The 22,766-nt window shown below is 41.1% G+C and overlaps 1 protein-coding gene across 1 annotated transcript in view; it reads left to right on the forward strand.

The window, feature by feature from the left end:
• LOC124593827 (glutamate receptor ionotropic, delta-1-like) overlaps positions 1-22,766 on the forward strand; it is a 155,591-nt gene that overhangs the window by 14,204 nt on the left and 118,621 nt on the right. The gene's annotated exons all lie outside the window — the stretch shown is intronic.

Consider the following 22,766-nt stretch of genomic DNA (forward strand, 5'->3'; position numbering starts at 1 on the left):
GTAAGACTTCGCCAACGGTCTTGCCAGAGTGCGCAGGAGAGAACAGATGTTCAGGGAAATCTCTTGCCTTTGGGGTGGGGTACGGCCCCTAATAGGCGGAAGAATCAGTAATTATCAGCGTCATGAGGATGTAGAAGGCAAGGGATACCAGTCCATTACAGACAGATAAGATGTATCCACAGTATATATGGCCTGTAATTGAAAAAGTGTCATGACTTTCTCTCTATAAGCAAAAGATTCCAGGTTAGTCCCACTATAGAATTTCTGAGAGGGGACTGCCAAGGGGGTGCTGACATCAGAAAAAGCAATGAATAACCAACCAACGAAGGGATAGCGTTCTAGGAATCGGGGAGAGCGAAATCAGAAATTTTAACGTGGTAACGAATACAGAAAATCTGTGAAGGGAAATGATAAGGCTCAGTCTGGACTTAGCGGCGTGCAGTGAAGTGAAATGGAAAGAGGACAAAGATTTCTGGTCACACGAGTATAGGGTAATATCAACAGCAGTAGAAAACGATATACTTTGAGTAGGATTTATTACGAATAGAGGGTAGGGCAGATAGTGAATTACTGGGAACAGTTCAGTGGTAGGTTTGTAAGCACCAGAATCGACAGCACTCCAGTAGTTCAGGTATACATGCTGACGTTGCAAGGAAAAGACGAAGACTCTGTATGAGTAATTCACTACTTAACTCTAGATGAAAGTCTAATAGCCATGGGGGATAGAAATATGGTTCTGCAGGAAGGAAAAAGAAGAAAGAGTTACGGGGAAATACGAACTTCGCAGAGGGAGTGAAAGAGGAGAAAGACTAATTGAGTTCTGGAATAAATTCCCACAGTAATAGTGACTATTCTGTTCCGTAGTTACAAGGGAAGGAGGTACACTTGGAGAAGGCCCAGAGACACGGGAAGACTCCAGTTAGACTGCATTATGGTCAGAAAGAGATTCCGAAATCAGAAATTGGAAATTTGTGATAAGTTCCTATGGGACAAAGCTGCTGAGGTCATTGGTCCCTAGGCTTCCACACTACTTAATGTAACTTAAACTAACTTACAGTAAGGACAAAACAAGCACCCATGCCCGAGGGAGGACTCTAAAGTCAGGAAAACAATAAGAAAAGAAGTGGGATGTGAAAGTACTACATAATGAGGGGCGACGAAGTTCTCTGAGGCTATGGATACTATGATTAGGAACAACTCAGTAGGCAGCTCACCTGAAGAGAACTGGACATCTCCAAACGGAAACGACAGAAGTTGGAAATAAATATGTTGTTGCAAGGAAGGTAACTGCGATGAATTACTTCAGTTGATCAATGTAAGAAGGAAGTACAAATATGTTCTCGGAAACTCAGGAATACAAAAATATAACACACTTAGGAATGAAATAAATTGGAAGTGTGGGGTAGCCAAGGCGAAATAGCTGCATAAAAATATGAAGGAATAGAAAAAGAAATTATTGTCAGAGGTACAGACACAGCATACAGAGAAATTCGAAATAGTCTTTGGTGAAATTAAAAACATGTGCGGTGGCACTAGGAGCGCAATGTGAATTCCACTGCTAAATCCACTAGCGACAGAGGAGAGGTGGGAAGAATATACTGAAGGGGTTTGTGACGAGGTTAACTTGTTTGATGAAGTGACAGAAGAAGAAACTGGAGTCAGCAGGGAAGAGGTTGTAGATCCAGTATCAAAGTTGTAACGTTGTTGGTTTAATTCGCTATGAAAGCGGTGCTGATAGACAATAAAAGCGGTTTAAAAGCTGTGGGTTGTCTGGGGAAGTTAACCCTGCATTACTGCGCAACTGTTTCACCAGGTATCCAGTCTAGCTTACCAAATTCCCAACCAGACTAACATTAATTATAATCTTTTAATAGTCATACGTTAACCGGTGATATATATTTATAAAAAAGAGAATTTAAATAAAAGGAAATAAATCAGTTTATATTTGGAATTTTATTTTAACATTGATCATGGATATTTCAGCATATTAAACTTGATTCATAACTAAACTGGTGCCTTATTTAGGATTGTGAAAATGTGAGTTTGTAATCTTACGGAACACATCAAATATGGAGCCAAGATTGGGAGACTGCATATAACACTGCTGTCATAAAATAACACACAAAGAACGTTGAAACATATGCAAGAGGAAATTTACCACAACCAACCGATTAAATTTTCACCCAAAGAAGTTACGTTCGTAGCGCAATCCTGTCCGTCATGAAATTACCACACACTGGTATACTAAATTCATACTAACTCTCAGTGAAATCTTCCCGAAAAGAATAGCTGAGGGCTACTTTGATGCTTACACCACATGCTTCATGTGGTAAACTTGGTTTACACAAAGAGTGTAACTCCACATTAATTTTGATAATTAAAATAATTTAAATCGAAACGCAATTTACTAAAGAAAAACTTCAAATTGGTTACTATCGTCTTATTATTAACCTGATGGGTCAAACAATTGTATAAGCACGTGGTACTGGTCTCACAAAGTACACCGCACGTGAGTTGAACATAAAGAAAAGTTGCTATATTGAAAAATATTGTCAAGACGAGACGTTATAATCTCACACACATTCACATTTAAGATTGATGAGCTTAGTTAGAGTTACTGATCAACACGTGGTTCCACTTTACTCAGAAATTAGTGACAAAGCAACAACTGGAAGATATTCTGAACTGTACACTCGAATCACACTGCGTTGCAATTTAAGATAACATTAGATATTTTAGAGCTAAACCTGAAATAAAGGTGATTAAATTTTCAGTTAGGCTGAACTTAAGAAATCCATTGTCCTACGGACTTAGCAGACACGTGCTTAGCCGGAGATCTTACCACTTCAGACGCTCGCCGCGGACAGACTGACTGGTCCCTTCCTGAGGGTGGTTCACAAATACAAACGGAAGTGTCCAGAGAGGCAGCTTCCTATACCAACATGACAAGGGACGGACAGGACGATACTAAGGATAGAAATCTCTCTGCTTTTAGAAAGGGTAGCTACCTGTTCCGACGTTGGTCCTACCGTTCACTAGCAGACAGGCTTGTCTGCTACCCTCAAGCATGCAACTAGAAATACATTTGCTCATTCATCCTCTCACACAGAAGGGAAGGGGGATCACAGAATCTTATCATATACAGTATATAAAAGAAAGCGGATGTAGGTTCCGTATGAGACTGTGTGACATGAATTACATATAAACTGTGTTTTAAAGTGTAGTAGTGTGACAGATCGTTCTTGTTTATGTTTAAATGTAACACGTTCCACTACTCAGTCTCCTCCCAGATAGTCAGAAACGCCACAGTAAATTTAGAAGAGGAATCTATGCCGTAAATGATAACAGATTTAAGAAATTAACATGAAAGGAATCCAACAGAGACCTTTCAGAGTCTCAGGCTAAAACAGCTTGGGTCGACATAAGATCCAAAAGGAAGAAGGGATAGATAACTTTCTGTCGGAATTTCTACAATCATTGGGGGAAGTGGTAACAAAACGACTATTCAACTTCACGGATAGAGTGTATGAAACTGATATACCATCAGACTTTCAGAAAAAATTTCTCCACTCATTTCCCAAGATAGCAAGAGATGACAAATGCGATAATTATCGCACAAGCAGCTTACCAGCTCATGCATCAAAGTTAGTGACGAAAGTAATATACAGAAGAATGGAAAAGAAAATCGAAGATCTGTTGGATAACGGTCAGTTTGGCTTTAGGAGAGCTAAAGACACCAGAGAGGTACTTCTAATATTGCAGTTGATAATGGAAGCGGGACTGAAGAAACGTCAAGACAAGTCACAAGATTCTCGACCGTGGAATAAAAGGTTGGATAATATAAAATCGTGCAAGATCTACATCTACATCTACATCCATACTCCGCAAGCCACCAGACGGTGTGTGGCGGAGGGTACCCTGAGTACCTCTATCGGTTCTCCCTTCTATTCCAGTCTCGTATTGTTCTTGGAAAGAAGGATTGTCGGTATGCTTCTGTGTGGGCTCTAATCTCTCTGATTTTATCCTCATGGTCTCTTCGCGAGATATACGTAGGAGGGAGCAATATACTGCTTGACTCTTCGGCGAAGGTATGTTCTCGAAACTTTAACAAAAGCCCGTACCGAGCTACTGAGCGTCTCTCCTGCAGAGTCTTCCACTGGAGTTTATCTATCATCTCCGTAACGCTTTCGTGATTAGTAAATGATCCGGTAACGAAGCGCGCTGCTCTCCGTTGGATCTTCTCTATCTCTTCTATCAACCCAATCTGGTACAGATACCACACTGCTCAGCAGTATTCAAGCAGTGGGCGAACAAGGGTACTGTAACCTACTTCCTTTGATTTCGGATTGCATTTCCTTAAGATTCTTCCAATGAATCTCAGTATGGCATCTGCTTTACCGACGATCAACTTTATATGATCATTCCATTTTAAATCACTCCTAATGCGTACTCCCAGATAATTTATGGAATTAACTGATTCCAGTTGCTGACCTGCTATTTTGTAGCTAAATGATAAGGGATCTTTCTTTCTATGTATTCTCAGCACATTACACTTGTCTACATTGAGATTGAATTGCCAATCCCTGCACCACGCGTCAATTCGCTGCAGATCCTCCTGCATTTCAGTACAATTTTCCATTGTTACAACCTCTCGATACACCACAGCATCATCTGCAAAATTCTCAGTGAACTTCCGATGTCATCCACAAGGTCATTTATGTATATTGCGAATAGCAACGGTCCTATGACACTCCCCCGCGGCACACCTGAAATCACTCTTACTTCGGATGACTTCTCTCCATTGAGAATGACATGCTGCGTTCTGTTATCTAGTAACCAATCCAATCACACAATTGGTCTGATAGTCCATATGCTCTTACTTTGTTCCTTAAACGACTGTGTGGAACTGTATCGAACACCTTGCGGAAGTCAAGAAACACGGCATCTACCTGTGAACCCGTGTCTATGGCCCTCTGAGTCTCGTGGACGAATAGCGAGAGCTGGGTTTCACACGACCGTCTTTTTCGAAACCCATGCTGATTCCTACAGAGTAAATTTGTAGTCTCCAGAAAAGTCATTATATTCGAACATAACACGAGTTCCAAAATTCTACAACTGATCGACGTTAGAGATATAGGTCTATAGTTCTGCACATCTGTTCGACTTCGCTTCTTGAAAACGGGGATGACCTGTGCCCTTTTCCAATCCTTTGGAACGCTACGCTCTTCTAGAGACCTACGGTACACCGCTGCAAGAAGTGTGGCAAGTTCCTTCTCGTACTGTCCCTAGTACTATATGGGCGTTGTGACCGTTTATTAATGAGAGCAGTTCTGGGACCTTTCTATAGACGCTCCTGCAGTTTACTATTAGCACATTAATATTGTTATTCCCAGTTGCATTTTGCCTACTCCTACCTTGCCGCATCTCAGGAGGCATCTTGTCGGGCCTAGGGAGGGAATTCTCTAACCTAAAAAACCCCCATGTGCACTCCACACGTACCCCGCTACCCTTGTAGCTGCTTCCGGCGTGTAGTGCACGCCTGACCTATTCAGGGGGACCCTACATTTCTCCACCCGATAGCGAAGGTCAAGAAATTTGCACCCCAGATCTCCGCAGAATCGTCTGAGCCTCTGGTTTATGCCTTCCACTCGGCTCCAAACCAGAGGACCGCGATCGATTCTGGGAACAATACTACAAATAGTCTGCTCTGATTCCATCCCGCGAGCGAGGCTTTCCATCTTCACCATTTCCGACAACTGCCTGTACTAACTGAGGATGACCTCTGAACCCAGACGGCAGGAGCCATTGGTGCCGATATGAGCAACAATTTGCAGTCGGGTGCACCCAGTGCTCTCTATCGCCGCCGTCGGGGCCTCCTCCACATCTCGGATGAGACCCCCCCGGCAAGCAGACAGACTGAACACTGGCCTTCCCCGACCTTTCCGCTATTTTCCTAAGGGACTCCATCACCCGCCTAACGTTGGAGCTCCCAATAACTAATAAACCCCTCCCCCCGTGTGCCTGCTCGGACCTTGCTGAAAGAGCAGCCATATGTCCACTCACAGGCAGAGCGGGCGATGCCACACGGCCAGCCTCCACATTTACCCTCCGCGTCGTGCGGCGCGATCGCCGCTGAACCCAACACTCCCCTTGGGGAGAGGGTAGCCCAACCGTGCCCCATACCCGCGGAGATGTCTCGACAGCAGGGACAGTGGGTGAAGCATGTAACACCTGGGGTGTACCATGCGACGCACCAGACTCCCCACTGCCGCTACACTCCGAGGCAGCAGCCTGAAGACGGCTGACCGTGGCCATCAACACGCTCAGCTGTTCGCGAACAGTGGCCAGCTCCTCCTGCATCCGTACACAGCAGTCACACATCCTATCCATTCTAAGAAATCAAAAGCTGTAGAGAGTTAATCAATTTTTAACTAGACTGCTAATTCACTAAAGGCGGCTGATTGTTGACTAAACTGTGATTGCTAGCCACTTCTTGTAGAAAACAATGAAAATAGGACTACCTGTCTCTGGACTGTATTGAATAAACACTAGCACTACCGGCACTATGGTTGACTAAAGGGACGCTCTCTGACTGTATTCAAAACAAACACGAAATCTATCGAACACTATTTCTAGCACTCGACAATTAAAGCATCCTAAAAGCAAAAACACACGGAAGAAGAAGTGACAAGTAAGAAAAATACAGTTAATACTTAAATTAAGGTAGTTCGCTGCACAGCAGACATGAAGCACACGGCAGTTAGGAATTCTGTGGAAAATAGGAGTTCGCAATACGGAAACACGAGTAACATACAGTATGTGCAAGAATCAAGAGGAAACACTAAGACTGGAAGACCAAGATGTAGTTTTTCGCCCTTCTGTTCAATCTATACATCGAAGAAGCAATGAAGGAAATGAAAGAAAGGTTGACGAGTGGAATTAAAATCCAAGGTCAAAGTATATCAATGATAAGATTCTCTAGTGACATAGCTGTCCTCAGTAATGTGAAGTAGAATTACAGGATCTGATGTATGGAATGAACCGTCTAATGAGTACAGAATGTGGACCGACAGTAAAACGAAGAAAAACGAAAGTAGTAGAATGAGAAGTAGCAGAAATGACAAGAGCGAGAAACTAGACTCCGGAAATGGTGATCACAAAGAAGACGAAGTTCAGAAATTCTGCTACCTAAACAGCAAAGCAGTCAACGAGAGACAGAGCAAAGAGGCCAAAGAAGCATACCTTAGTCATGTTCATCTAGAAAACTAAGCGGATAACCAGATCGTAATCACACCCCTGTCTAAATTAGTATAAATTAGGGTAGGCAACGCGCTCTACATCACAGAACACTACTTGACGTGGATGTTACTGCTGCCACTTCTTAGACCGTGGTATATCTTGGTCACATTTGACACAACTATCACACAATGTGAACATTTAACATACAGACAGGCCAGAGAATCTATTATTACTCGCCTGACGTCTATACGCATCTGCGACATCTTTCATATCTGTAAAACAGCAGGTATGGACAATTAGTACCTAAAGACAGAATATAGTAGAAGTGTGAAATTGTAAAATAAAATACGAAAATAGAACTGATGTTAACTGTCACGCACTACACATGTGCAAAATGACCTTAATGCGAACCGTGTGTGTATCGTAAAGCGTAGTTGCATTTCGGATTTGTATTCAAAGTGGATTAAATATATGTCAAATTAGACACTTCCTCATGCACGAGAAGGAGTGTGTCCGAACCGAGTTCGGTTTGAACGTTGTTTTGTATACAAATCGTTTCGGAGATCCAGATGGTATGGCGTGGGGTGTCATGATGTTGCATTGATGCTGTGAGCTCGAAATCTTCGAACACTGTACAAACACCGATCAACTTGAAAGACGTATGTATTCATTACCAGCGATGGCGAGGCATGACAGAATCTGTGACCAGAGAGTTATTTATCATTGCTAGTCTGCGCTTACCGCGCTAGTGTTCAGTTGTACTCTGTCTGTAGTAGTAGCCAGTCGGATACGGTAGTAGCGAGTGGACGGTTGTACTGAGCAGGCGTCGGCATGCGTCGATGGCGTGTTTTTCTTGCGACTCTGGTCAGGATTGTGGTGGACGATGAGTATTGTTGTAGAAGGTAATGAAGCAGCATTGCGCACATCTAGTAATGTGTTAATTGAAAATTTAATTTGTTCAGAAAAAATGCCCCAATAATAATTTTTTATAAAGTAACTCTTTTAAAGAAAAACATTCATTTCAATTTAAAGAATATTTCCTATGCATTTCCTTGCAAGAATAAAAAAAAATATAGGCCAGCATTGCACGAAGCTGTGTCGATAAATAAGAGCAGGTATAGAAGCAGTTTTCAGTGAGGTAAGTATTTTGCTTTTGTTATTCGGAATACAGAGCCGAAGGTCAGCGCTGCTTTCCTTATAAAATTTACCAGATATTATTATTTCTGCTGAGAGGTTCCATTTGGGTCATGGTTCACTATTTAATTAATAATATTGTTATAGGTTTTTGGTCAATTTTCATTCCTTAATTTTTGTGGGGAGTTTAAGCTTGGCTCCATTTTGCATTTTTATTCTTTTACTTCTGCGGGGAGGTTACAAACTATATTGTGACACTGCTCTCCTTCTCCATGTCCGTCTTTTCAGTGGTGAGTTCTTGTCTGACCTTATTTTTATGTGTGACATTGCATGACTCCATTGAACAGCGCAGGTGGAGGATCTCTTAAATTTAGGAGGCATTCGACGAGTCGGTTGTCCTGCCCCGTCCCCGAATCAAATAACCATCGAAAATGGAATGCTTTGGGGAGAAGTACTACAGCACATTTTCTTGCACCAAATAGCACGCGTTGTGATCACACATCCTATTAAGAACTAGGTCTCGCCCCCCCCCCCCTTCCCCCACTTCGTAATATCCTGGGAACCATCATGAAACGCTGCGACTTCACTGTAAATACGGCCTCTGAGTATAAGTGTTATTGCTGTTAGTGTCATTGCGTATTTCTTTCAGTTACCTTCTGTACCATACTGTACTAGTTGTTTCTATATACAGTGAGGGTTTCAGCGATCTATATTACTTGGCAGGTACACATCACACGAAAGTTACTTTCGTCATTAAGTTTGAAACATCCCCTTTGAAAAATTAATGAATTATTGTGCTGGAAAACCTCTTACATTATTTGATTTTCAAACAGCTGAACAAAGCTGAACGTACTCAGACATTTCTCTCTATACTTATTCTGATCATCACTACAGTGAAACACAATATTTTTAGCGCAACGCAATGTGACTTTCAATAATCCCTACAAAAGAATGGCCCTGACTAACAATGACCTATACCTTTCATGAATCACTTACCTCACAAAAATCTTCGTTATTCGAATTACTGCAATACAGCGAGCGCCACTGCTGCCAGGTAAATAAAAGATTCTAACTACTGAAGGCACTAACTACTGATAGGCATAGTCAGCAAATGAAAGATTTTGATGGAGAACAAACAATGTATTTGCCTTAATAATGTTCAAAAGTCATTATATATATATATATATATATATATATATATATATATATATATATATATCAGTTTATGATATCCAGTATTACAAATTTACTCTTTCTGACGGACACACGTCCAGATCGTCCGCTCTTAAAATTCTGCCATCTCTCTCCCCACATCCACCACTGCTGTTCACATCCAACTGCCCAACACTACAATAGCGAATACTCCAACAGTGCAAACCAGCCACAGACTGCACAGAGCGCAGTCAGTGATTTTCATTCAGAGCGCTACGTGGCGTTACCAACATAAAAACCTAAACAGCCTACTTACAAGTTTTGGACACTGGTGTACATCCAACAAATAGTAGAACACGATGAGTGTAAGAGCTTTCTGAGATGAAGATCTTCTCACAGGAGAGAAAACCATGTGATGTTTCCTACTCAATTTACGAATCTTCAGCTCAGAAAAAATTTATTATAATTCAGAAGGTCAGGATGAATAGTGTACTGAAATGAAATATTGCTCTTTTCAGATTAAGTTTATTGCACATCAAACACGTGCACTTCAAGAATTAGCAAGCAGATAAAAAAACTAGGAAACAAATTACATGGTGACAGATGATATTGATGGCTGGCAAATTATTAAAGGGAAAGGACTTAAAGCTATATCGTTGACTCCCTCAAGGAAATAGCAACACTCTCTGACTATACGTGAAGTACTGACCAAGGTAGTGAACCGCTAGCTGAACGTCAGTACGACTTAGGTTGGTTGAAATGCAGGGCTGCAGGCCAGATGGACTCACTACAATGAATACTAAATTCTCAAAGATTGTCAAAAGACCCATGCCATTGTGCTCGCCACTGAACTGCCCAATTTCTAATGGTTCACCATGGACAGTTGTCAATGTCAATAAGATTCACCAACAGCCGCGTAACTTAAGATATTATTTTATTTTATTTTGAAAGTTACCGGTTTCAGCATTTCACTATGCAGTCATCAAGCCCCATACGCATTTCTCCAAATAAGAGATACGTTGACAAGACCTGCCGAATGGTTGATGTGAAGACTGGCCACAGCTGCACAGCTGCAAAGGCCGTGGGCGACATACGCTCACACCGAGATGTGCAGAAAATCAAGGACGGCGCTCCCAAAACGGTAGCACTCCGCCAAGTTGAAGAGCGTACAACGTACATCGGCCGAACTGCCTAGGCCGTCCTCTACGGTGGACATCCACCAAATGTCTCAAAAATCTCTCCTGTCCTCCCTCCTCGACAACATATCGTCGTTGAGGTGCCAAAAATTGACCCCGCCAATGGCCTTCGAATTTACGCCAATTGCTTACTTGCAACACTGCGCGAGAGCTCCCGCCTAGACATGTCCTCCAGTGAGAAAGTTTTCCACCAAAAGAGTTGCTCCTCCCCGTTAAACGTGGCGCCAGAGAAACGCATGTGCATTTATACCTACGACGAACAATACTTTTATTCCGAGAGTAACTCGCAAAGGCTGTGGGTCGCACACCCGTGGTGGGCAATATGCCTCTGGAATGCAGGCCTCTGTCAATTGAGGCCTGGATGCTGTCCTGGAAGGGCCTATATCTGTTTCTTTCGCCTCTGACGCCCTGGTCACGTCTCCTTGCCTTCCTCACCGACACAGGAATAAACCTACTGCCACAACTGTTTTTTATAGTGGCAAGAAAGCTCTGTCATTCTCTGTCATGCCTATCACAACTCATTCTGATGGCTCGTTACGTAGCTGAGATGGGTGCAATGTCTTGCACGGACTAGGCAATTAACAAGGATTGAAAGATGGTGTTCCCGAAGGGTAGCAACCTTTCAATTATGCCGAAAGCATCGCACTAGTATGACGGCTAATGCAAAAGAAAAATACGTTTTGCAATGTAAAATAGGTTTCGCTGTGTGATACATGTATATATAGTTTCTGAAACACGTATTCTATCTGTCAACTTTCGGTATATCTGGGCCTCTCTCACTTTCTTTAATGGTTCTTAAACAAGATATTAACTATGATTAAAGTATCAAACTGATTTCCCTTTCATTAATTTAATCCAATCGTGCGCCCAGTAAAGTTTTCCTTCTTTTCTATATATAGGTTGGAATTTAAATAGTGGCAACACTGCTGTGGAGACACTATGCAACGGAATCTACTATTGTTGGTGGTAGCACGCATTGTTGAAATACCTATCTTACCTCCGAGCAAATGGACTCGCCCGTCCTATGTCACCGTCGTGCACACAATCGAGGGAAAGACAACTAAAAATGGGCATCAAATTTGTCCTTTGATGTTTAAGATATTTTTTTCGCAAAAAATTTGGCTATTACCGAAACGATTGCTAATAGATATGATTGTAGAAGGTGAAAAAATTATATTTATAATTTATAATAATTTACTATGAGTTCCTTTTTAAATATTCTGACGATGGTTGTTGTTGTTGTTGTTGTGGTCTTCAGTCCTGAAACTGGTTTTGATGCAGCTCTCCATGCTACTCTATCCTGTGGAAGCTTCTTCATCTCCCAGTACCTACTGCAACCTACATCCCTCTGAATCTGCTTAGTGTATTCATCTCTTGGTCTCCCTCTATGAATTTTACCCTCCATGCTGCCCTCCAACACTAAACTGCTGATTCCTTGATGCCTCAGAACAAGTCCTACCAACCGATCCCTTCTTCTAGTTAAGTTGTGCCACAAATTTCTCTTCTCCCCAATTCTATTCAATACCTCCTCATTAGTTATGTGATCTACCCATCTAATCTTCAGCATTCTTCTGTAGCATCACATTTCGAAAGCTTCTATTCTCTTCTTGTCCAAACTATTTATCGTCCACGTTTCACTTCCATACATGGCGACACTCCATACAAATTTTTTCAGAAAACGACTTCCTGACACTTAAATCAATATTCGATCTTAACAAATTTCTCTTCTTCAGAAACGCTTTCCTTACCATTGTCAGTCTACATTTTATATTATCTCTACTTCGACTATCATCAGTTATTTTGCTTCCCAAATAGCAAAACTCCTTTACTACTTTAAGTGTCACATTTCGTAATCTAATTCCCTCAGCATCACCCGACTTAATTCGACTACATTCCATTTTCCCTGTTTTGCTTTTGTTGATGTTCGTCTTATTCCTTCCTTTCAAGACACTGTCCATTCCGTTCAACTGGTACTCCAAGTCCTTTGCTGTTTCTGACAGTATTACAATGTCGTCGGTGAACCTCAAAGTTTTTATTTCTTCTCCATGGATTTTAATAGCTACTCCGAACTTTTCTTTTGTTTCCTTTACTGCTTGCTCAATATACAGATCGAATAGCATCAGGGAGAGGCTAAAACCCTGTTGCACTCCCTTCCCAACCACTGCTTCCCTTTCTTGCCCCTCGACTCTTATATCTGCCATCTGGTTTCTGTACAAATTGTAAATAGCCTTTCGCTCCCTGTATTTTACCCCTGCCACCTTCAGAATTTGAAAAAGAGTATTCCAGTCAACATTGCCAAAAGCTTTCTCTAAGTCTACAAATGGCTAGAAACGTAGGTTTACCTTTCCTTAGTCTTTCTTCCAAGATAAGGTGTAGGGGCAGTAGTGCCTCGCGTGTTCCAACATTTATACGGAATCCAAACTGATCTTCCCCAAGGTCGGCTTCTACCAGTTTTTCCATTTGTCTGTAAATAATTCGTGTTAGTATTTTGCAGCCGTCACTTATTAAACTGATAGTTCGGTAATTTTTACATCTGTCAAAACCTGCTTTCTTTGGAATTGGAATTATTATATTCTTCTTGAAATCTGAGGTAATTTCGCCTGTCTCACACATCTTGCTCACCAAATGGTAGAGTTTTGTCAGGGCTGGCTCTCCCAAGACTGTCAGTAGTTCTAATGGAATGTTGTCTACTCCTGGGGCCTTCTTTCGGCTTAGGTCTTTCAGTGCTCTGTCAAACTATTCACGGAGTATCATATCTCCCATTTCATCTTCATCTACATCCTCTTCCATTTCCATGATATTGTCCTCAAGAACATTGCCCCTGTATAGACCCTCTATATACTCCTTCCACCTTCCTGCTTTCCCTTCTTTGCTTAGAACTGGGTTTCCATCTGAGCTCTTGATATTCATGCAAGTGGTTCTCTTTTCTCCAAAGGTCTCCATAATTTTCCTGTTGGCCGTATCTAGTTTACCCCTAGTGATATATGCCACTACATCCTTACATTTGTCCTCTTGCCACCCCTGCTTAGGCATTTTGCACTTCGTGTCGATCTCATTTTTGAGACGTTTGTATACATTTTTGCCTGCTTCATTTACTGCATTTTTACATTTTCTCCTTTCATCAACTAAATTCAGTATCTCTTCTGTTACTCAAGGATTTTTACCAACCCTCGTCTTTTTACCTACTTGATCCTCTGCTGCCTTCGCTACTTCATCCCTAAAAGCTACCCATTCTTCTTCTACTGTATTTCTTTCCCCCATTCCTGTCAATTGATCCCTTACGCTTTCCCTGAAACTCTGTACAACCTCTGGTTCTTTCAGTTTATCCAGGTCTCATCTCCTTAAATTTTCACATTTTGGCAGTATCTTCAGTTTTAATCTACAGTTCATAACCAATAGATTGTGGTTAGAGTCCACATCTGCCCCTGGAAATGTCTTACTATTTAAAACCCTGTTCATAAATCTCTGTCTTACCATTATATAATCTATCTGAAACCTTTAAGTATCTCCAGGGTTCTTCCATGTTTACAACCTTCTTTCATGATTCTTGAACCAAGTGTTAGCTATGATTAAGTTAAGCTCTGTGTATAATTCTACCAGGTGGCTTCCTCTTTCATTTCTTTCCCCCAATCCATATTCACCTACTACGTTTCCTTCTCTTCCTTTTCCTACTGTCGAATTCCAGTCACCCATGACTATTGTATTTTCGTCTCCCTTCACTACCTGAATAATTTCTTTTATCTCATCTTACATTACATCAATTTCTTTATCATCTGTAGAGCTAGTTCGCATATAAACTTGTACTACTGTAGTTAGGCGTGGGCTTCGTGTCTATCTTGGCCACAATAATGCGTTCACTATGCTGTTTGCAGTAGCTTATCCGCACTCCTATTTTTTTATTCATTATTGAACCTACTCCTGCATTAACCCCATTTGCTTTTGTATTTATAACCCTGTATTCACCTGACCAAAAGTTTTGTTCCTCCTGCCACCGAACTTCACTAATTCCCACTATATCTAACTTTAACCTATCCATTTCCCTTTTTAAATTTTCTTACCTACCTGCCCGATTAAGAGATCTGACATTCCACGCTCCGATCCGTAGGACGCCAGTTATAGTTTCTCCTGATAACAACGTCCTCCTGAGTAGTCCCCGCCCGGAGATCCGAATGGGGAACTATTTTACCTCCGGAATATGTTACCCAAGAGGACGCCATGATCATTTAATCATACAGTAAAGCTGCATGCCCTGGGGACAAATTACGGCTGTAGTTTCCCCTGGCTTTGAGCCGTTCGCAATACCAGCACAGCAAGGCCCTTTTGGTTAGTGTTACAAGGCCAGATCACTCAATCATCCAGACTGTTGCCCCTGCAACTACTGAAAAGGCTGCTGCCCCTCTTCAGGAACCACACGTTTGTCTGGCCTCTCAACAGATACCCCTCCGTTGTGGTTGTACACCGCGTGACCGCTACGGTCGCAGGTTCGAATCCTGCCTCTCGTATGGATGTGTGTGATGTCATTAGGTTAGTTAGGTTTAAGTAGTTCTAACTTGTAGGGGACTGATGACTACAGATGTTAAGTCCCATAGTGCTCAGAGCCATTTGAACCATTTTTTTTTTTTTTGTGGTTGCACCTGCGGTACGCTATCTGTGTCGTTGAGGCACGCAAGCCTCCCCACCAACGGCAAGGTCTATTTTTCATGGGGGTGGAGGCTGATGATGATTATAAGGCCTGAAATATATTTGTTTATTTCATTCAGACTAACTACGACACTGAAGGCTACATCTAAACCTTAGAAGAAACCAAGATTCCGACTGTTGGCACCACAGATACCGTTGTCTGAGTCCGTGGGGTAAGACCTAAGTAGAAAACGCAAGCAACATTGTAAATTACACACATTAGAGCAGTATACCGAGTCAGAAAAAGAGATTTGTCAGTGCTTACTCGAGGTTGACGACGAGCGCCACCGTATTGGCGTTCCAACAATCTGACTGAGAAGCCCTTCATGGCAAAAAAATGGGAAAAATTAGAGTTTCTAAACGCTTGTGGCAGCACCCTGTTTCTATTTGTAGTCGACCCGCCAGTCCACCGACTTCTTAAGAACATCGGCCTTATCTGACGTGCAGTGTTGCACCTCCAGGTTGCCTCTATCCAACCACATTCTAATTCCTGCCCTTGTCCTATTCTCTAAGTATGGTTATCACTGATTTTCACGTTAACAAACTCCAATCCTGGTAGCAACAGAATTCTGATGAAAGCTAAACGTCACTGCTACTGCTGGTTACTTGACCCCATCCTCAGACGTGGGGGACAGATGTTACAGCAGTTTTACATACTTCCTATCTCACTCTATGCTGGGTAGGCCCATGGACGTTGTTGTTCTCAGGACCAAGCTGCAAGCTTGCTGCTTATGCTAAGACGTGCCTGTTTGTCACTGTCTTCTACTATGACACCTTACAACAGCGTCTAGGCTCCACATCGATTTACAAGTTAACCCTAGCAATAGCAAGGGATTTTCCATAACTCAAATTACCATTGAGGGAGTGGGGGGGGGGGCGAGGAGTGTACGACCATATCCCTAGCCGAAAGAAATTGATTAAAAAACAAACTTGTTAGTTGTAGCTGATTTATACTAACAATGTACTTTTGAAGAGATTCTGTAAGTGAGGAACAAACCCTGAAAAAAACTAGAGCACACACACTACTGGCAATACCAATGCACTCTCAATGACGTGTAATACCGACTCTGTGACCATCACAACACATTAAAAATCGAGATATCATTCATTTCCGTTGACTTTTACCTCAATACAATTTTTAAGGAGATATTAACGTATAAGTAACGTTCCGAACATGGAATTATTGAATACGACCTTCTTTGAGCAAAATGACATCTAATAGTGAGATTTAAATTCTTGAGTTACGTTTAACTGAAAAATTTAAAATATGTGTGGAATCAGAATTAATTATAAACTATCTTTTTTCAAAATTTTTAAAATATAAAATAACTCACTAGGTTACAGTATTTTCAAAATATGGGAATAAAGTTTCCACCCCCCCCCCTTTTTTTTGGTATTGCTACGGTTAATTCTCTGAAGTGAAACCGCTACTCTGGGACAGCTAGCAAGAGCGTCTGCAATTTGCAGGGCTCGACCATTACAGTTTACCTCCGGTAATTTGCCTCCACTAATATAATGGCTTGCATTTTTGATTGCTTTCTGTGTTTCTCTGACTTCCTGTCTGGAGTACCCTCGATTGCTTGCAGCGCCCTTAACAATATACAAGTGAACTCGTCATCAATATATGACAAAAGCACGTAATGGAATGAAATGTCGTGTGGCTAGGACCTCTCGTCAGGTAGCCGGTCACCTGGTGCAAGTCTTTCCAGTTGAAGCCACTTCGGCGACTTAGATGTCGAAAGCACGTAATAATTAAAATTGAAACAAATGAGCTCTCGGTCACAATATTTAGTCTTATTAACTAGGTTTCAACACTTCTAAGAGCGCAACCTGTGGCTGTACAGGAATGAGCTGCCCTTAGAGGCTCGCCTTCACACATTCCTCTTGCATATTTTGTGACCAGAGCCCTTCTGGCATGTTATTTATTTTACACGTGACATGTATGCACTGTTCTATCTTGTATCGTTAGTCAGTACTTACACTTTTTATATAATTTTTTTTTCTTACCACAAATTTGAAATTATGTTATAGACCACTATAAATGCCTAAATTCTGATGAAGGCACTCTTAGAAGTGCTGAAAACTGGTTAATAGGTCAAAAAAATTGTGACCGAGGGCTCATTTGTTTCAACTTTAATTTACGAACGGTCACTGAACCCAGCATCCATGTTCAAAATTTTCAACGTAATAATGTTTGCTGGTCACCGATGCTCTGAATTGTAAAACTAGCTGAAAGCAAATCACAGTAACAGTCTAAGGTCCAAAGTAAACGTCATTCAGTGATAAGATTATAAACAAAATCTGTACAGAAACGGAAATCGTTACTAATTCAGTTTCTTTAATGATTTTTTTCGTGCTCTGCAGATGACGAAGAGATGGATGAAATGTATGATGAGATAAAAGAAATTATTTAGATAGTGAAGGAAGACGAAAATTTAATAGTCATGGGTGACTGGAATTCAATAGTAGGAAAAGGAAGAGAAGGAAACGTAGTAGGTGAATATGGAATGGGGGTAAGGAATGAAAGAAAGGAGGTTGTATACATGGAAGAGGAATGGAGATACTAGAAGGTTTCAGATAGTTTATATAATGGTAAGACAGATATTTAGGAACCAGGTTTTAAATTGTTAGACATTTCCAGGGTCAGATGTGGACTCGGACCACAATATATTCGTTATGAACTGTAGATTAAAACTGAAGAAACGGCAAAAAGTGGGAATTTAAGGATATGGGACCTGAATAACCTGACAGAAACCAAGGCTGTAGAGAGTTTCAGGGAATGCATTTGGAACGATTAACAGGAATGTCGGAAAGAAATAAAATTTAACAAAAAGTAGGTAGCTTTGAGAGATGAAATAGTGAAGGCAGCAGAGGATCAGTTAGGTGAAAAGAGGAGGGCTAGTGGAAATCGTTTGGTAACAGAAGAGATGTTGAAATTAACTGATGAAAGGAAAAAAATATAAAAATGCAGTAAATGAAGCAGGCAAAAAAGAATACAAACGTCTCAAAAATGAGATCGACAGGAAGTGCAAAATGGCTGAGCAGGGATGGCTAGAGGACAAATGTAAGGATGTAGAGGCGTATATCACTAGGAGTAAACTGGATACTGACTATAGGAAAATTAAAGAGACCTTTGGAGAAAAGAACCTGTATGAATATCAAGAGCTCAGATATAAACCCAGTTCTAAGCAACGAATGGAAAGAAGAAAGGTGGATGGGGTATATGGAGCGTCTGTACAAGGCCGATGTACTTGAGGACAACATTATGGAAATGGAAGAAGATGTAGATGAGAATGAAATGTGACATATGATACTGCGTGAAGAGTTTGACAGAGCACTGAAAGACCTAAGTCGAAACAAGGCCCCGGGAGTAGACAACATTCCATTAGAACTACTGTAGGCCTTTCTAAGGACAGCCCTGACAAAAATCTACCGTCTGGTGAGCAAGATGTATGAGACAGGCGAAATACCTTCAGACTTCAAGACGAATATAATTATTAGAATCCCATAGAAAACAGTTGTTGACAGACGGGAAAATTACTGAACTATCAGTTTAATAAGTCACGGCTGCAAAATATCAACACTAATTCTTAACAGACGAATGGAAAAACTGGTACAAGCAGACCTCGGGAAAGATCAGCTTGGATTCCGTAAACATGTCGGGAAACGTGACGCAATACTGACCCTTCGAGTTATCTTAGAACATAGATTAAAGAAAGGCCAACCTACGTTTCTAGCATTTGTAGACTTAGAGAAAGCCCTTTCAAATTCTAAAGGTGGCAGGGGTAAAATACAGGGAGCGAAAGGCTGTTTACAATTTGAACAGAAACCAGATGGCGGTTATAAGAGTCGAGGGGCATGAAAGGAAGCATTGGTTGGCAAGGGAGTGAGACAAAGTTGTAGATTAGCCCTGGCGTTATTCAATCAGTATATTGAGGAAGCAGTAAAGGAAACTAAACAAAAATTCGGAGTAGATATTAAAATCCATGGAGAAGAAATAAAAACGTTGAGGTTCGCCGATGACATTGTATTTCTGTCAGAGACAGCTAAGGACCCGGAAGAGCAGTTGAACTGAATGGACAGTGTCTTGAATGGAGGACATAAGATGAACATCAACAGAAGCAAAACGATAATAGTGGAATGTAGTCGAATTAAATAGGGTGATGTCGAGTGAATTAGATTGGGGAATGAGACACTTACAGTAGTAAATGAGTTTTGCTATTTGGGAAGCAAAATAACTGATGATGGTCGAAGTAGAGAGGATATAAAATGTAGACTGACAATAGCAAGGAAAGCGTTTCTGAAGAAGAGAGATTTGTTATCATCGAAAATAGATATAAGTGTCGGGAAGTCGTATCTGAAAGTTTTTGTATAAAGTGTCGCCATGTATCGAAGTGGATCTGGACGATAAATATTTCAGACAGGAAGAGAATAGAAGCTTTCGAAATGTGATGCTACAGAAGAATGCTGAAGGTTAGATGGGTAAATCACATAAATAATGAGGAGGTATTGAATAGAATCGGGGAGGAGAGATATTTGTGGCACAACTTAACTAGAAGAAGGGATCTGTTGGTAGGATGTGTTCTGAGGCATCAAAGGATCACCAGTTTAGTGTTGGAGGGCAGCGCGGAGGGTAAAAGTCGTAGAGAGAGACCAAGAGATGAATACAATAAGCAGATTCAGAAGGATGTAGGTTGCAGTAGGTTCTGGGAGATGAAAATACTTGCACAGGATAGAGTAGCATGGAGAGCTACATCGAACCAGTCTCTGGACTGAAGACTACAACATCAATAACATTATTATGAAGTAAAAAAGATGTTGTAGGTGTGAAACTGTGATCCGACGTAAGAGAGACGCAGATGGCCTCAATCAGACCTGGTTAATTAAATAAATAAATACATAATCAAAAAGCAGCATGCTAGTGACCGATTTATTTTCCTTGGAACAGTGAACTCAGTAAATTTTAGTTGAAATTTTTACACTATCCAATCTATGTCCTGTTCTGGTTAAATATCACGACTGGCCACTAGTCCACTCTCGTAATTTATTTAGTTGCTTGGTGATAATTTTTTCTTTGAAACCTCATAGTAAGTACCTCAGCCATTCTTCAGAGAAAATGCAATTATCACCAAGTGCTTGATATTTATACTTTCTCACGCAACGCTTCGTCAAACGTTATGTTTCCTCTTCGTAGCTGATGCGGTACTATTCGTTGGCAGTCTCGTTTTAATTACTAAGCTTCTGTATGTCTGTATGCAGCTTCGTCTGACAATCGCTTGGAACTAGCAAGTCTGCAGGATACGCATATATTCAGTTTCCATTCGAAAGCCGCTCTCACACCGTATGTTGTCTCTATCCTCTTCAACTGAAATAGTGTAATGAAAGACAACGTTAATATTATACTCATTTCATATACGCTTTCACATCAAATCACCGATGGATTTAAATGACGCTATTAACGAGTGTGTGGAACGCTATTGGATTGATTGTGCGTCGAAAGCAGGAAGAGAAAAGCAACAGTTTTCCAGATACGCGTCACCTACATCAGAATGTACTGTGGTTAAATTTTTTCTGGGGCTGTTACGCGAAGGTTTCGTGTTTGATTTCACGCTGAATGCACTCTGGAGCTTGTCAGTTGAGGAGCATATATTAATAACAGCCCTCTCCAATTGCTCCTTGCTATTAAAATTAAGCAGCGTCCTAGTCTGCGCATAGCTAGGCTACAGATGTTCACACACCCTCGTATCTACCACGTTCATCTGATTCACAATTTTGCTATGCATAATCTTCAGAACAGAAAAGCTTAAAAAAAGATGAATTTCGAAACCATTTGTGGTGTGAAACATGGCAGTCTCCACAGACAAGACGAATTGGAAACTCTAGTCGCCAAATAACTACTTGTGATCTGGGCACGTCACACATTTTCAAACACCGTCCAATCCCACGGGCCCTTAGCTCGCATCCTGGGAACGCTCTTGCGGCAAGCACAATGAACGGTGAGAGGAGCTCAACCAGCTTCACCCCTATGTAACGATATTAATTTAATCGCCAGTAAACCTTAAGAGAAGCAGACTCAACCCAGGGTGGGGCAGGTTATTTGTAAAAAGAGAATGACAAGCGAGGGACGCTCCCTTTGTTCGTCATAATAAATGTTAATATGAGAAGAGAGATTTTTGTTGCTTTTCTTAACTTATCGAACCATCTAACTCATTGATGCAGCGCATTTAGGATCGGTGTAGGGAACTCAGTAGATAAGCTTTCGTCTAGTTTGTTAGTTAGTTACATGTTCCACAGATCATTTGAACGATATTTTGATCGAAAGGATGCGGAACGAGTCAGTTCACAGGATATGTATACATGATTAGTGTTAGAATTAATGAATGCACATTTTTTTTGTGCTTTTCATTCTAGTACAAATATTTAACTGGCTACAGTTGTTGTGTAGAAGTTCGTCACTGGAAGAGAAGGAGTTGTCCAGGAGAAATTCTTTAAAATTAGATTTAAAATTTCAAACGTGCTTCGCTATCTGTCAGACATTTTATGCTATAGGGCAAATAAAAAAAAAATATTTTTGTTGCTGCATGTTGAACTTCTGTCTCAGCCACTGATAGCTTCAACAATGGGTAATAAAGGCGTTATAGCTTTGTAGATCACTGTTCTTCTCAACCTGTGATGTACTGTTAATACTGGGTGTTGAGTGATGTCCTTAGGTTAGTTAGGTTTAAGTAGTTCTAAGTTCTAGGGGACTGATGACCATAGATGTTAAGTCCCATAGTGCTCAGAGCCATTTGAACCTTCTTTTTTGTACTGTTAATGACAAATTTCATTAGTGAAAATATGTATTGTGACTGCGAAGTTAAAATGCCTAGCTCCTTGAAGAGGTACCTACGTGAAGTTCGTGGGTGAACACCACTTATTGTCCTTACGGATTTCTTTGTTTCGATCGGTACTTTCTTTCTAAGTAATGAGTTACTCAAGAAAATAGTTCCACACGACGTTATTGAGCGAAAATATTCGGAAGTTCCCCACACTTCATACGCCAACTGCTGTTACGTTCGTGCCGAGGTAATAGTGTACATTAAATAAAGAAAGAAGGAAGTAACGGGCAACGTTCTTCTCTTCACGGATTGAGTTGATTTTTGTGATGCAGCACAGGAACCGACAACAACATGTAACCTGGAGATGCATCTTTTAGTGTTTTCGTTGTTTTGCAGTAGTCACGGAATATTTGGTACCAGCACCACGAAAAGCACAAGCGGCCTGACTCTGAAAATAATTTATTAGAGTACCTCAGCAGTTCCAGTAAAACAAAATTCATTTTTCTCCTACTTTTAAATATTTCAACGCGGTGACATTTGAATCTCA

The sequence above is a fragment of the Schistocerca americana genome, chromosome 2, assembly GCF_021461395.2.
Source record: "Schistocerca americana isolate TAMUIC-IGC-003095 chromosome 2, iqSchAmer2.1, whole genome shotgun sequence".
In the NCBI taxonomy this organism is placed as follows: domain Eukaryota; kingdom Metazoa; phylum Arthropoda; class Insecta; order Orthoptera; family Acrididae; genus Schistocerca; species Schistocerca americana.